A 13,234-nucleotide genomic window follows, 5' to 3' on the forward strand; every position below is an offset into this window, starting at 1 on the left:
TGGGTGTAAAGGATCTAACAATGGGTCTGTGGTATGGTTCTACCGGCTATAATTATGTCAGGAAAAAATCATCCCCTTTACTAATATATTTAGGCTTTAAAAAAAAAGAAAGAAAACCAGACAGTATGGAGTACATTTTGAGTTATATCTATGGAGTGCAAGGCAGCATCCTGCATGAGGCTGAGTTTGGTTCCTTATTCCCAGGGTTTTTGGTTGTAGCCGTGTTGGTCTAAGGACGTACGCAGACAAGGAACCTTGCCTTCCTTGTTCCCGGTTTCTTATTCCCGGTTCCTGATTCCTTTTTCAAGGCTAATCTTTACATAATTAGAGATGGTTAGTAATGAATTAGACATGCTCAAGACTTTGAATTTCATCATTGGGGTGACCTTTACCCCATAATCCCAGCCTAATCTCAGGTCCTTATTTAGGGCTATGTACTTGAGAGATGATACCATTTTACAGTTTTATTAGTAAATCTACATTTTTAACAGAATTCTAACTTTTTCTCATGTCTAATTCATTACTAACAACCTCTAATTATGTAAAGGTTAGCTTTGAAAAAGGAACCATGAACTGGGAATAAGGAACTGGGAATTGGGAATAAGGAAATGGGATTAAGGAACCAACTTCAGCCTCACGCTCCCTACAGAGATACCCGGCAGTCGCCCTGCCTGTGGTTGCTCTGGCACTGGAAGCCTTGTAACTGCCTTAAGGTAGAGCTGCTGTGGGCGAATGAGCTGTGCTGACTAGCAGGGTATATTAGCCCAGCCGCAGCAATGCATTAATGTGGCTAAAGTGCTTCCAGTACCAGTACCAGTGCCAGCGTCAGTACATACAGAGCTAGTGTGGGCTACTTCTACAGGGCACTGTCTTACTCTGTCTAGATGTACCTTTGGGATCAACAGCCAGCCCTTCCACAGCTAACAGGGGGAGAGGCTGGACACTGAATGCTTCAGAAACATGGCCCTAGGAGTACCAGTGTAAGGGTGACTTGAAAAACCCAGATAATATGGCTATGAAGCGGGTGGAGATTTTTCTTCAAAAAATAGCAAAGTCCACCAGGAAATTTAGTTCTTGACATTGATTGATTGATTTTATATAGCAGGTGCTCAGATTCTGTGGTGAAGAAGGTAGGGCAGGGTGGCACCTCCGGGACTAATTGAGTCAGAGAGACACGAGCTTACATAAGTTGAAACCTAGTAAAGCCATGAGACGGATGGACGGATGGAGAGAGGAGTATGTGGCAGCGCACAGGTAGACTATCTCAGGTTGCCTGAGCTAGGCAATCAGGCTGCAAAAGAAGAGGAGGGGTTCCCTACACCCTTGTCCCCCATGTCACCCCCCTGTAACTCATACTTTCACAAATCAGCCCCGGCTTCTCCAGCCCAAACTGAAGAGCCCCGTCCCTGTGCTTGTCCCAGCAGCCAGGCTTTGAATCAGTGTTTTATTTTGGTGCAGATGAAAGAGTTGGCAGCATTAATAGGTGATTTCCAGAAGGCAGATGGTCCTTTCTAACAAGACCCAAGCAGGCACCAGGCAGCAGCTCGGGTGCTGCACTCTCACTCCAACGCTGTTGGGCCAGTGCCAATGTTTGATGTACCACTTCACAGGAGTTTCTAACCGAACGAGCTCCGCGCTTGGTAACCGTACCGAGACGGGCGGCAGGCCGGCTGCCTGCAGGGGAACCCAAAGCATTTGGTTCAGAGGGAGGCTATTAGATAAAATGCTTGTACTCCAAGGCCCAAATTCTGGCCTCACTCACCTGGGTGTAAATGCAGACTATCCCTGTTGCGCTCTACGGATTTATGATGGATTGACGCTTGTGCAAATGAGACAAGAATTTGGCCCAGTCTTTCTTAGATTTGTGTAAATAACTTGCTTGCTCTCAGCCCCACCCCTGCATCTAGTCCCAGTTTCATCGGGGGGGAGGGGAGAAGTGCTGGCATAGTGCAAGGGAAGTGGAGGGGGGGAGAAGAAGGCAGTGAGCCTCCTGTTGGGCAAGTAGGAGCAGGAACGGCAGGGGGAGAGTGGGGGAACCACCCCTTGCAGGAACCCCCTGGAAGACAAAATGATCCTGGCAGGCTGGCTTCACTGCAGAGCTCCAGTTTGGTGCCCACAAATTCCTTCTCATTAGCCCACCAAAATGAGGAGACCCCTAGCACCAGCCTGGCTTGGATCCCAATGGAGAGCCAAGACCACTGAGGGCAGTCAGAACTGCACCTGGGATAAGGCTCACAGCCCCTTGGCAAACAGAGTTTAAACACAGTAAGGACACTGTAAGGACTGCAACAGCATCAGCATTTGGCCCTGGGAAAGATGTCTGTCCTGCTCCCCATCCCTTCACCACTGTTAGAGATGCAGTGTCTTTGCAGCCCATGGGGAAAAGGGCTGAAAATGGACTTAGTAAAGTGTAAAATGGGCCTGCCCAGCACCCAGAGCAGCTACGTGTACCTGGAGCACTGATCTCGCTGCTGCCCTTTGGAGAGCACATGGGCAATGGAAAGTCTGAGGAATTAGCAAGTTTGCAGACTGCAGCATTCCTGCACCGCCTGAGAAAGCTCTTATCCAGGCTGCCTGCTGAGAGCTCTCCAAGGCACACGCTCCCTACCCTGATGCCAGAGAAGGAAAAACACCTTGTGGGTCACACAGCTTGTCCTCCCCAAAAGGCAAGGGCAGAGGAGAGCATTTCCCTAGCCCTAAGCATATGAACCTAGGCAGAGATTCCCCTCGGGATCCTTCCCCTCCCAGCCCAGTCCTGCCCACTTAGCTCTTGAAAGCATTTTTTGCCAAGCACCCAATAGCAGACGGAGCCACCTCAAGCACTAAGCCAGGCAAAGAGCAAGCCCCAGTGCTTCCTACCTGTGTACCTAGCAGCTGCACATAGGGTTTATCTGGAGGCATAGGTACCTTCCCCACAACCTTGTCTTGCTGACCATGGTCCGTGAAGATGTAAGCACCTTTTGGGGACAGTGCAGGGCAGGGCTGTTCCCTGGGGTCACTTTGCTTAGGGCTCTGTCCAGCGTAGGTCTCCCAGTCCCAAGCAGCACAAATGAGAGGGCTTGCACACTCTCTTCCAGGCTAACAAGCTTGAAAGCACCTTTTGATTTTTAGCCTAAGTTTTCTTCTCCGGACTCCCTCCACAAACCCCTGTGGGTTTTATCCTAAAGAATTCCTCCCTCTCTTTGCTGAGCTAGACTGGACTATGATTTTATATGCCCCGCATACACACGCACAAATATATAGACACTCCTTTCGCACATCACTTAGCCACACTATGCAGCCTCCATACCTCTGATTTATGTAGTAAACTCCTTGGTGCAGGGACCTGTCCTCAAAGCCCCCTATGCAGCAAGGGGAAGCCTGGATGATCATATCGGACCAGGACCAATGGGTCTGTCATGGCTCTTAACTTTCCCTTCCCAGGCAAACACCCCCTGATCTCAGTGGGAATGTGCCTGAGTAAGAACAGCAGGCTTTATTCCAATAATAATGAATTCCCATTATTTGGCTTCTGCAACCTTCCCCCATAAATCAAGCCCCTTGATCATTGTTGTCGCTAATTCCTCAGCAAATCTGCTCTTGTAAATCCCCTCTGCGAAAAAATAAAAAACAGCAACAACAACAAAAAAAATTTTAAAAGCCCCACACCAGTTCTCCAGCTCCTGAAACTCACACCCAGGGGCTGTGCAACCAGAGTGCAAATCCCCCACGCCCACCAAACAAAGAGCCCGATTGTTGGGAGCAGGGTTTACCTTCACCTTGCTGGAGAGAAGAAAGGGCTGATTCTGCTAGGTGAGCTGCAAATGTGTCAAGAAACCCAATGCAGAGAGTTGCTTCTGAGGAGGTGTGCAGAGACTGTGCTCAAATAAGCCAGTGAGTCATTTATAAATCACCTCAGTCAAGGGGACTGAGGGCTGTGCTTGGCATCTGATTGGCTTGTGGAGAAGTAAGTACACCCAAGCTAAGCCCAGGAGATAGCAGGTGGAGATAAGGAAAGATCTGAAGAGGGACAGCTCTCTTTTTTGTCCCCCCCCTCTATGCCCCCCTTCCAGAATTAGGCTGTTTGATCCCATTTACAATTCCCTTGAGACACCCAGGCCCTCCAAGACAATAGGTCATATTCAGTGTCATCCAGGGTCCCCCACTGTTTGGACCTTCATTGAGGGAGAAGATGCTTTTGTTGACCTGGGCTACAGTTTCCTGGCGCACTGGCCGGTGTCTCCAGCCTGTCTTTGTGTTCGGGCTGACTCTCAGCCGCAGAAAAGGACAATGGAGTGCATTGTGCCAATTCCTGGACTCCCAGAGGTTGGGCTTTGAAGATGGGATTGGCAGAGGAAAGCAGTTTCTTTCTTATTTCCAGGTTCAAAGAGATGAGAAGGGTGGAAAAGGCAGCAGAAGCCATGGCTGTCTGTCACTCAGAGAGCAGCTAGATTGCCCATGCTGATGTGCCTGCGCTTAAGGAAGAGATCGAGACACACCGGTAAGTAAGAATCACAGCAATGAAGGTAAAACGGATGGACACTTTAACCCTCATGACTTGGGCCTTGATCACCACGTGGGGTCAGGAAGGAGTCTGAGCCCGTCTCCTCTGGTTCAGAATTGCACATTACTGTACTAGGGAGAGTTTTACAAGTTGCTCAAACTCATTCAGCATTGGGTGCGGATGGAGTCGGGAGAGTAACTTGAATGGACCATTGCAGGGTTTCAGCGCGTTCCACGTTTTGGAGTCCAGTCCTGCAAGGTGCTGATCCTCCTTTGCTGGAGAGGACCAGCCTCTCAGAGGGTCCAAAAAGAGTGGAGGCTGGTAGGGAGGACTCTGGTTGGGACAAGGACAGCGCCTAGTCCCCTGCTATCCCAGGCAGCCCCATCAGGAAAGCCCATCCATGTTCACGGGATTCTCTTCTCCCCGAGCAGAAGCATGGTTACAAGCCCCCTACCTCCAGCCCCTTTGGTCTCTCATGATGGAGTGATGATGAAGAGATGGATGAAGGGGCCTTACTATTTATGTGTATTTTGGCAGCACCTCGGAATTTCTACATTTGCTGGTTTTCAGAATTTTTATTTTGTGTTATCCTAGCTCTTCATTTTCTGGCCTTCTGATGTTTGAGGGCCTGGGGTAGGGGCCAGAGAACCCGTACCCCAGGAAACCTACAGTCTGACTGTCAGACAGGCTGCAGGAGGTGAGCAAAGCAAACAAATGGGGTGAGAGGGGCAGGGGTGAGAAGCCAAGGGAATCAGCTGAATAGAGTTAAGACAGAGAGCAGAAGCCCTAGCTGGGGCATTGTCACATGCGCCTAAGGACAGTGCTTTGTTGGCACTCGACAGGGGCAGGCTCCAGGGAAGGGTTTCCTCCTGTTAATGTCCTCAAAGCTCATTCTGGGGGAGATGAGCCCTTGAGAGACTTTGAGAGGAATGACCCTGGTGCAAATCAATATCCTGGTCTTCTGAGCTGGGCCACATCCGTTGGCAGGAGGGTCCTGGACCTTTGAGCAGAGGGGGAGGAAGCTGTCCTGGTTGTTCAGAGATGGACTGCCTGCTTGTGAGATTGGGACTTCTTTTTTTCCACCACTGTGAGCCAAGGACTGTTTAAAGAGGAGGTGGAGAGAACAGGGGATGAGAAAGGGAAGAAGAGATGGCCCAGAGAAAGAAGGAAGGGTAAAAGAAGGGGCCAGGGGAGGAACAGAGAGGGCAGAGATCTCTAACCAGGCCTGAGTTTCCCTAGGGAAAAAACGCTGACACCTTGTTTACTCTGAACCCAGGGCCCACTAGGCACCGGTGATTTTCCACTCTTGGAACATCATTAATGAAGGAAGCTAATTGCTGTGTCCAAAGTGAGTGAAAGCAGCGTCCTGCCAGTGCAGCTGATAGGGGGTTGATCCATTGCCTTGTGGGAGACAGAGGCAATAATTGCCCAATTGTTCTTCTGTAAATATCATTAATTACCCATATCACTTTCCTTTAAAAGGGCAGCCTGATATTGAAGCACATAAAAGAGCCCTCGGAAACAGGAACCCCGTGGCGCGGTAGGAGGACTTGGCCTCACTGATGGCCAAAACTGTTCCAGGCACAATGGAGCAAGATATTTGCTTTTGGGTTGGGGCTGGCCCCTGAAACCCTTCCTGTGCCTGGTTGGAGATGTGTCCCCTGAAAGCCAGTAGATGATAATTTGATTGACTCCAGCTCCTAAAGGCTCTTGTTGAGCTGGGGCACCCGTTGTGATGGCTCTGCACATGCCCGTAGTGAGAGACAGTCCCTGCCCCAACAGCTTGCTGTCTGAACAGGCAAGCGGTAGGGGAGGGTACAGGGTGAGTCTGCACTGTGGGGGGTTTGCTTGTGCAACTAAACCATATCCCCAAACAACATAGGCTACAAGGGAATCTGCCAGTGCCAGTACATCCACATGGACCAGTTTACAGACAGAGGAAATATATGTACAACCAGAGGAAACATTTATAGCACAGAAAAAGTGAGGGGGAACTTCCTGTGCATCATCTGATCCATGGTCAATCTGCCTTGTGTGTTTGCTATCCCACAGTCGGCCAGGGCAGCTTACCCCTAAAGGAAACACCGGCTAATTACTGCATTTTAGCTACCACTTGCTGTGTGATAGAGAGAACACTGAAACATAGTCAGTCCCTGCCCCCTTGTAATTCAGTTTATTTGTTTCATCCGTCCACACCCCACGTCACTCACGGTGCATTTTTTTCATGCTCCCAGTCAACATAATTCTGCTAGCAGACCGTTGTAGCAATCATCTGGCCAGAGGCACTGAGGAGTGAAATGAGGTTAAGGCTTTATGCTTTGTGGTTGTGTGCCAATGTTGCCCATGTAGTTTTAGTAATAGGTTAGACGAGGATTTACTAGAGGTTCCTTCCTACTTTTTTATGATTCAGTGACTTGTCCAAGGTCAATGGCAGAGCTAGGAATGAGGACCCACGGGTGCAGATTCCCCAGCTCTAATCGTGACCATCCTCTTTTTAGCCATAGCATTCACAGTTGGCAGTAGTCAAAGTGCTCCTGGCCCTGTACTCCTGCTGTTACAGTCACAGTGCAGAACAGAGCATCTTGCAGCAGCCTGCAGGCCAGAGATTAATTGCACAGGTATCACGCTTGAGGCCAGCCAGACACCTGGCTGAGAGAGCAGTCTGCACTTTGTTTAGACATGGCAGAAAATTCAGATGGTTTGCAGCATACCCAGAAAGTCAAACCTGATAGCCAGTGCTGGCTCATTGCAAATCCAGGGGTGGCTGCACTAGGAGGTGGCAGTCATGGCTGCAGCAGTGCCTGAAATATATTTGATTCTCACATAGGCGTCTTTGGCTATTTCTATGCCTTTGCATTCAGTGCCTTTTGTGTCAGGCCATGTGAGCTGGACCCAGCAGGAGCACCAGGAAGTGGATGCCAGGCCCAGGGGAATGTTTGCTGAATTCTGACATGCTGAGAGCTTTAAAACTCAGTTACATTCAGAGGCAAAGCCAGAATAGTTCAAGCGAGTCTGCAGCACAGCACAGTCTTTCTTTCCTGAGACATCCCACGCAAGTCCTGGTGGTAGCCAGCTGAAATTTGCTGAGCACCATTAGGCAGGCAAGGCTCTTTGGGTAGATGCGATATCTTTTATTAGACCAACTAAATAGCTGGAGAAAATGTTCTTTGTAAGCTTTCGGGCACAAATGTCCTTCTGCCTAAAGAAGGGCATTTGTGCCCGAAAGCTTGCAAAGAACATTTTTTCCAGCTATTTAGTTGGTCTAATAAAAGATATTGCATCTATCCAAAGAGCCTTGCCTGCCTCTGTCCTTAGACCAACACGGCTACAACCAACAACCCTGAGCACCCTTAAGAAGACTCAGCATCCTAATGGATCAGGCCCCATTTGTAGGAAAGTAGGACAGGCTGCTAAAGGTCATCTAGTTCTACCTTATGTTTGTGGCAGGATTTCTTGCAAAGGCAGATGAAATGCTGACCAATGTGGAGATAGGCTGGGTGCAAACAAGCCAGAAAAGCCTGCAATTTGCCAGCGGGACAGACAAAAAAAAGGAAAAAGTTTAATCTGACAGGTGCCCACCAGCCCTTCCGGCTCAAATAGCCACATTTCTATCTTAAATTTCCCCCTTCGCATTATCAGGACATAGCATTCTTCTTCACTTCCTGTCTTAAATTTCTGTGCTGTGAAACCACTACCTGATGCTTCCCTGTCCTGTGTTAGCTGGCATGGATTGTGCATGACTGGGTGTATAAAATCTGTGGGTACGGGGCTTGGGGGTGCTCTGACCGGGGTATTGTGGTTATTATATTGCAGAGAAGGGAAAGAGGAAATGGGGTGGTCAGGGGACTTGGCCACTGGAGCCCTGAGTGTACGTGCTGCTCTGCTGTTTATCTTCTGTGTTGATAACAGTCCCAAGCGTGGGGCAATGTAGGCTTATTTACAAGTGATTAATATTAGCAGATTGCACTCAATGGGGAAATAATTCAGTGCTAATTTATTGCTATAAACCATGGGAAAAGGTGCCCTGGAGCTCAGAACTGTGATTCACTGGGAGGGAACCAGAGCTGCTGTGTTGGGATGGAGGTTAGAAGAGTGCATGGAGGACATAGCAGGGCTATTCATCTGGAGCTGTTGATTATGTCAGGTGCCCTTCAGCCCCTGGGGGGCCCAGCTCCTTCCCTGTTTCCCAGCTTTAGTTCTGTTTGCAGCAGTCTATTTTGGGTTTTATGCAGAGTTGAGATGTCCTGGTCCCTGATGACTGTGGATCTGAATTACAGACAGGCTAGGGCTCAGGACTCTCAGTTCCAGGTGTGAATCACACCATGGAAGTGGAATGTGGGCCACCCTGCAGATCAGGAGTTGCGATTGCAAAGGGTGCAGCCCCAAATCTGGTTTCTGAACCCTTCATGGAGACAGGCCCAATCCTAGGTCCCTGTTGAGACTCAATTCTAGTCTGTGCCATGAGCACAATCAACAATGAACCTAAGACAGCTTGCCCCGAGGATGCTCCTAGTCCGTGTTCCCCCTATAACTTGCTGGAGGACTTTGGGACCGGAGCCATCGAGAAGCTCAGGACCTCTTGTCCTGGATGAGCGAGTGCAGCTCTTACACCGTTCACTTCCTTTTTTAAACTTGCTGCTGGAATTCAAAGGCCCACGTGCTCTGGGCATTTAGGTGCCCCACTTCCCTGGGCCTCAGGGACTGTTATCCCAAATGCCACTGAGTTTATCCACAATTCAATAATTAAATGATGCTGCCTGTGTTTAAACCAGCACAAAAAAGCACTTGGATGCTGTGAAGTCTGAGCCAAACTGTGCCACAGCTGGTGCAAACATTTGCTTCTTCTCTCCCAAAGGGTCTACTCAGATCAGTCCTGTTCCCCTTTTGCTGCGACTGGGGACTTAAAGAAACAAAGCTGAAGGAAAAGAAAAGGGTCTTTTTCTTCTCTCTCCATTTCTTCTTTTTCACTTGTCCTTTCTTTCATCTGATTATTTTCTGTCTCTCTCCTTCCACCATGTACTTTGACCGTAAGCTCTCAGAGCAGGGACCGTCCTCTGGCCCTGTGTTTGGGCAGACAACCGTTGTAACATGCTGTTCTGATCCGTGAGCAGGCTGCCCATGCAATAACAACAGCAGCAGTAATAGTTTTCAGACAGTTTCATCTTTTTGTCCCCTTGTTGTTTCACCCACAGCTCAGGACACTTCCGCACTTGTCATCAGTGCTAGCGTAAGCTGGGTGTGAACATGCCAGATCATGCGCGCGCAGTTTGCCAGCAGAGTTGGTAAGAGGTCATGACTAAGAGACAAATTAGTTTCCTGTGGCAACTACCCATCAGATCTCCCGAGCCACCCAAAATCGTGTGGAAAGGGGATGCCTGTTTCTGTTTGTGGTAGTTTCCTTTCAGTCCAGGAATGTACCTCTTGGCCCGAGACCAGGAGAGTAAGTTCTTTTCAATGGCATTTCTCTTACTGAGTAGACTTAGCAGAGCTGCTCCCTCTAAAAGCATCTCCTATTATCTCATTCAGGCAGTAGAAGCTCTGTGACCTAAGTGCCAGCACACATAAACATGCATAGGCATTTTGATGGTTCAACATTACCATTTGTAAGTCTAAAGAAAAGGTAGCGTGTTTAGAAAAATATTTCACCCAAGGCCCCACACCCTGGACGTTAGTAATATGAGCCCTGGTTGTATTCATAGCTCTACCTCCACCTAGGTAGGTGAATTTTCCACCCCATACATATTCCATGGGCCACTGCAAACCTTTACAGAGCAAGAGAAAGAAGGAACTACACAGCAGACAGGGGTGAGCCAGATCCTCAGCCAGCATAGAAATCACTGCTCCGCTGACTCCAGGGGAAGAATCCTGATTTCTCCCTGCTGAGGATCTGCCCATTTTGCCCTAGTCTACAGTTGAAAGGTAACGGTGTTCAGCCTTGGGCACCTGCATGTGGTCTCAACACTTGTGGTTAGTTTTCTAGTGAAGAAAGGCTCGAGTGGCTAAGACTGTGTCCTCTGCCCTTCCTGCATAGGCTTCCTCTGGCAGCTGCCCACCCGATCTGGTACATAATGTGAATCTGTCTGGCTTGTTGGGGCTTATATTATGTGAGATTTCCTAGGACTGTGGCTGCAGGGCTCAGCTCTCCCTAGAAGACCCATTGTTTCAGGGATGGCCCTTTCTTTTCCTTTTACTTAAGCTAATGCTCCCTGACTGTTCTTCCCGGTCTCCTCTGCGCATCTTCAGATGAAAAACACCAGCAAAGTGCCTCTTCTTGCAGCACTCATCATGGCTGGCTCCATTTACCAGCTGGCATCCTCACTACCTCCACCTCACCTCAAAGGGAAGACAGCGCTGCCATCCTGATGCGACTCACTTTGCACAGGTGCAGAGGATGACACAGTGAGGTGGGCCAACAGACAGCCAGGCCTCTCTTCTCTTGCAGAGCCCAAAAAAGACCCTTAGATCCCATTGTATTCACTATAGGGCCATATGGGCCAGTCACACAAGTTGGCACAGGAGTCGAATACTTTATTTGGGTAGGAAAGAGGAACAGCATGTCCTAGAAGGGGACAGCAGGATTATTTACAGCACCAGAATAAAGGATGGTACGCAAAGGCACGGGAGGTTCAGAGCAGTCCGGTTTTGTATAGCTCCAATGGGACGTTTGATACAGGTTACTTAATGGCATGGATTTAGTGCTGGGGAAAAGCCTTGCCCTGGCATTTCCTGTAAGAGGAACCCTCCGATTACACCAGTGAGGTTCCCCAGTTCTCATACACACGTTGCCTGGGCACTGTGACTCAGCCCCAACATGGACAACACTTCCTCTAACCTTAAGAAGGGCACGTCCTGGTCTCTGGAAGCTGCCAAGGAAGGCAAAAAGTGTTGCTGACCCTGGAGCTGAGAGCGCTCCCGACTCATCTCATCCGTCCCACCCATCATGCATCAGAAGGGAACAGCTTTTATCCCTGCTGGCCTGGGCTGGGCTCAGACAGGTGACATACAGGTGCAAGTCTCTTCAGCACATTAGCAATGTCCTGAGGCATACAGACTCTCCTAAGCACCAGCCTTACACCTCAAAGAATGAGCCCTGCTGTCTGGAAAGCTATATTTATTCCATCATGTTATGAGTTTTGAGGAGCTTATAGGCAGGGTCTGCCACTCTCCAAGCACACAGACAAGATCTCCCACACATCTCTGTCAAACTCACCCTATAATTACTGGGATCCACCCACCTTGGTCTTTTAAGGAATAGATATCCGAGATAAAACACAAGAATGCAGCAGCAAGACAGCTGTTAATGCACCATCTCATTCAGCAGTATGTGCAAAGCTTGACAATATAAAATCATTTCAAGGATAACTCCAGGGTCTTTGCACCATCATAAGTATATCTCCCATTTGGCCTATCAACAGGATGTGAACACTAAGCCACAGTCCCACAGACCCAACCTCATCTACTTCAGTAGTGTCATTTATCTCCACTAGCAGAGGTGTGGGACAAGATCTATGGATCTAGACTCGTGAGTCACTCCCACTTCACCTAAAGGATGCTGCCCATCAGTACAGGCAGAAGCAGACTATGGTAGGGAGACACGGGGAGCCATGCTATGTTACTGGGGGTTATATAAGCCCAAATATGAGCTGATTGTTCCAAAAGGGAGCATTGTGAAATGGGTGAGACTTGAATTTGTTCTGTTCCTGATCGGTGTCCTGTTCTCCACTCCGGCTCAAACGATGTTGCACAATCTCTCCTGCTGTATCTATAAAATAGGTGTGTGATAGTTGTCTTCCCTGAAGAATGCAAAAGCAATGAAATATTAAAAGTGCTCAGCAGAGGAGCTGGGATGAGAACTGCAGGATCCTGGAGCTCCCTTCTTAATCCCTTGTAACTCATGTGAATCAGGCTTGGGACTGATACATCTCCCCTCATGCTTTGTGCTAGTGCACGATGAAAGGCCTCTCTCTCTTTTCATCAAAAAATAAACGTCAGTCTAAAAATGTGCACAAGAATCACATGGGATATATGCCACCTGGCAAGCTTGTAGGCCACTGACATTTGAACAAGAGGGCTTGTCTGCAATCTTTGCTTTGGAGCTTAGCTATCGCTCTTATTTTCTCTGGTTTTGCGCCATTTTTCTTCTTTCTCCGTTGAGGCTTTTTCCCCCCAACTTTATGCCATCATACTTTTATGACCAAGATGGGCTGACAAGCCTAACTGTAGCTGGGTGCAAAATAGTTTCCTGATAGCAACTATTCCAGGTTCTGAGGTATCAAATATGTTTCCTGTCACAACAATTAAAATATAAAAAGAAAATGGATTGGATCATCTGAAATGTTTTACTTCAATAATTTTGAAATGTTTCATTTTGATTTTGACTGTCAATATTTTAAAACGTGTCTTAAAGTATAAATGAACTTAAGACTTTAGAATAGACAATCACATGGTAGGGAACAATGACACTTCCCATTTTCAGATGTTGGAACAGGACATTTGAACAATTTCAGAACTTTCTTCCCCAAAAGGCCTGAACTGGGAGATTCCTCCAAACTCACCTTTTCCCACAGGCAGCTTTGCGTTCAGTGACTTTTCGGATGAAAAAATGCTTTATCAGAACATTTCCAACCAAAGAAGCTGGGTCTGAAAAAACACCCTGGTCTAAGTGAGCATGAACAGACAGCTGATCATTTACAGTGGTAGTTTTAGCATTTTTAATGAACGGACACGCATTGCTTTGCTACAGATGCGGGG

The 13,234-nt window shown here is 48.3% G+C and overlaps 1 protein-coding gene across 3 annotated transcripts in view; it reads right to left on the reverse strand.

Moving 5' to 3' along the window:
• SLC26A9 (solute carrier family 26 member 9) overlaps positions 1–13,234 on the reverse strand; it is a 57,655-nt gene that overhangs the window by 34,296 nt on the left and 10,125 nt on the right. Inside the window, exon 1 of one of the 3 annotated variants that reach the window (XM_019477342.2) lies at positions 3,759–3,847. The exons of 1 other annotated variant lie outside the window; for it this stretch is intronic. The gene's annotated coding sequence lies outside the window, so the exon portion shown is untranslated. Of the gene's footprint in view, positions 1–3,752; positions 3,848–13,234 lie in introns of those variants that run through there. One more of the 3 variants, XM_006267811.4, reaches the window with a different exon arrangement.

This window comes from Alligator mississippiensis, chromosome 14, assembly GCF_030867095.1.
Source record: "Alligator mississippiensis isolate rAllMis1 chromosome 14, rAllMis1, whole genome shotgun sequence".
NCBI lineage: Eukaryota > Metazoa > Chordata > Crocodylia > Alligatoridae > Alligator > Alligator mississippiensis.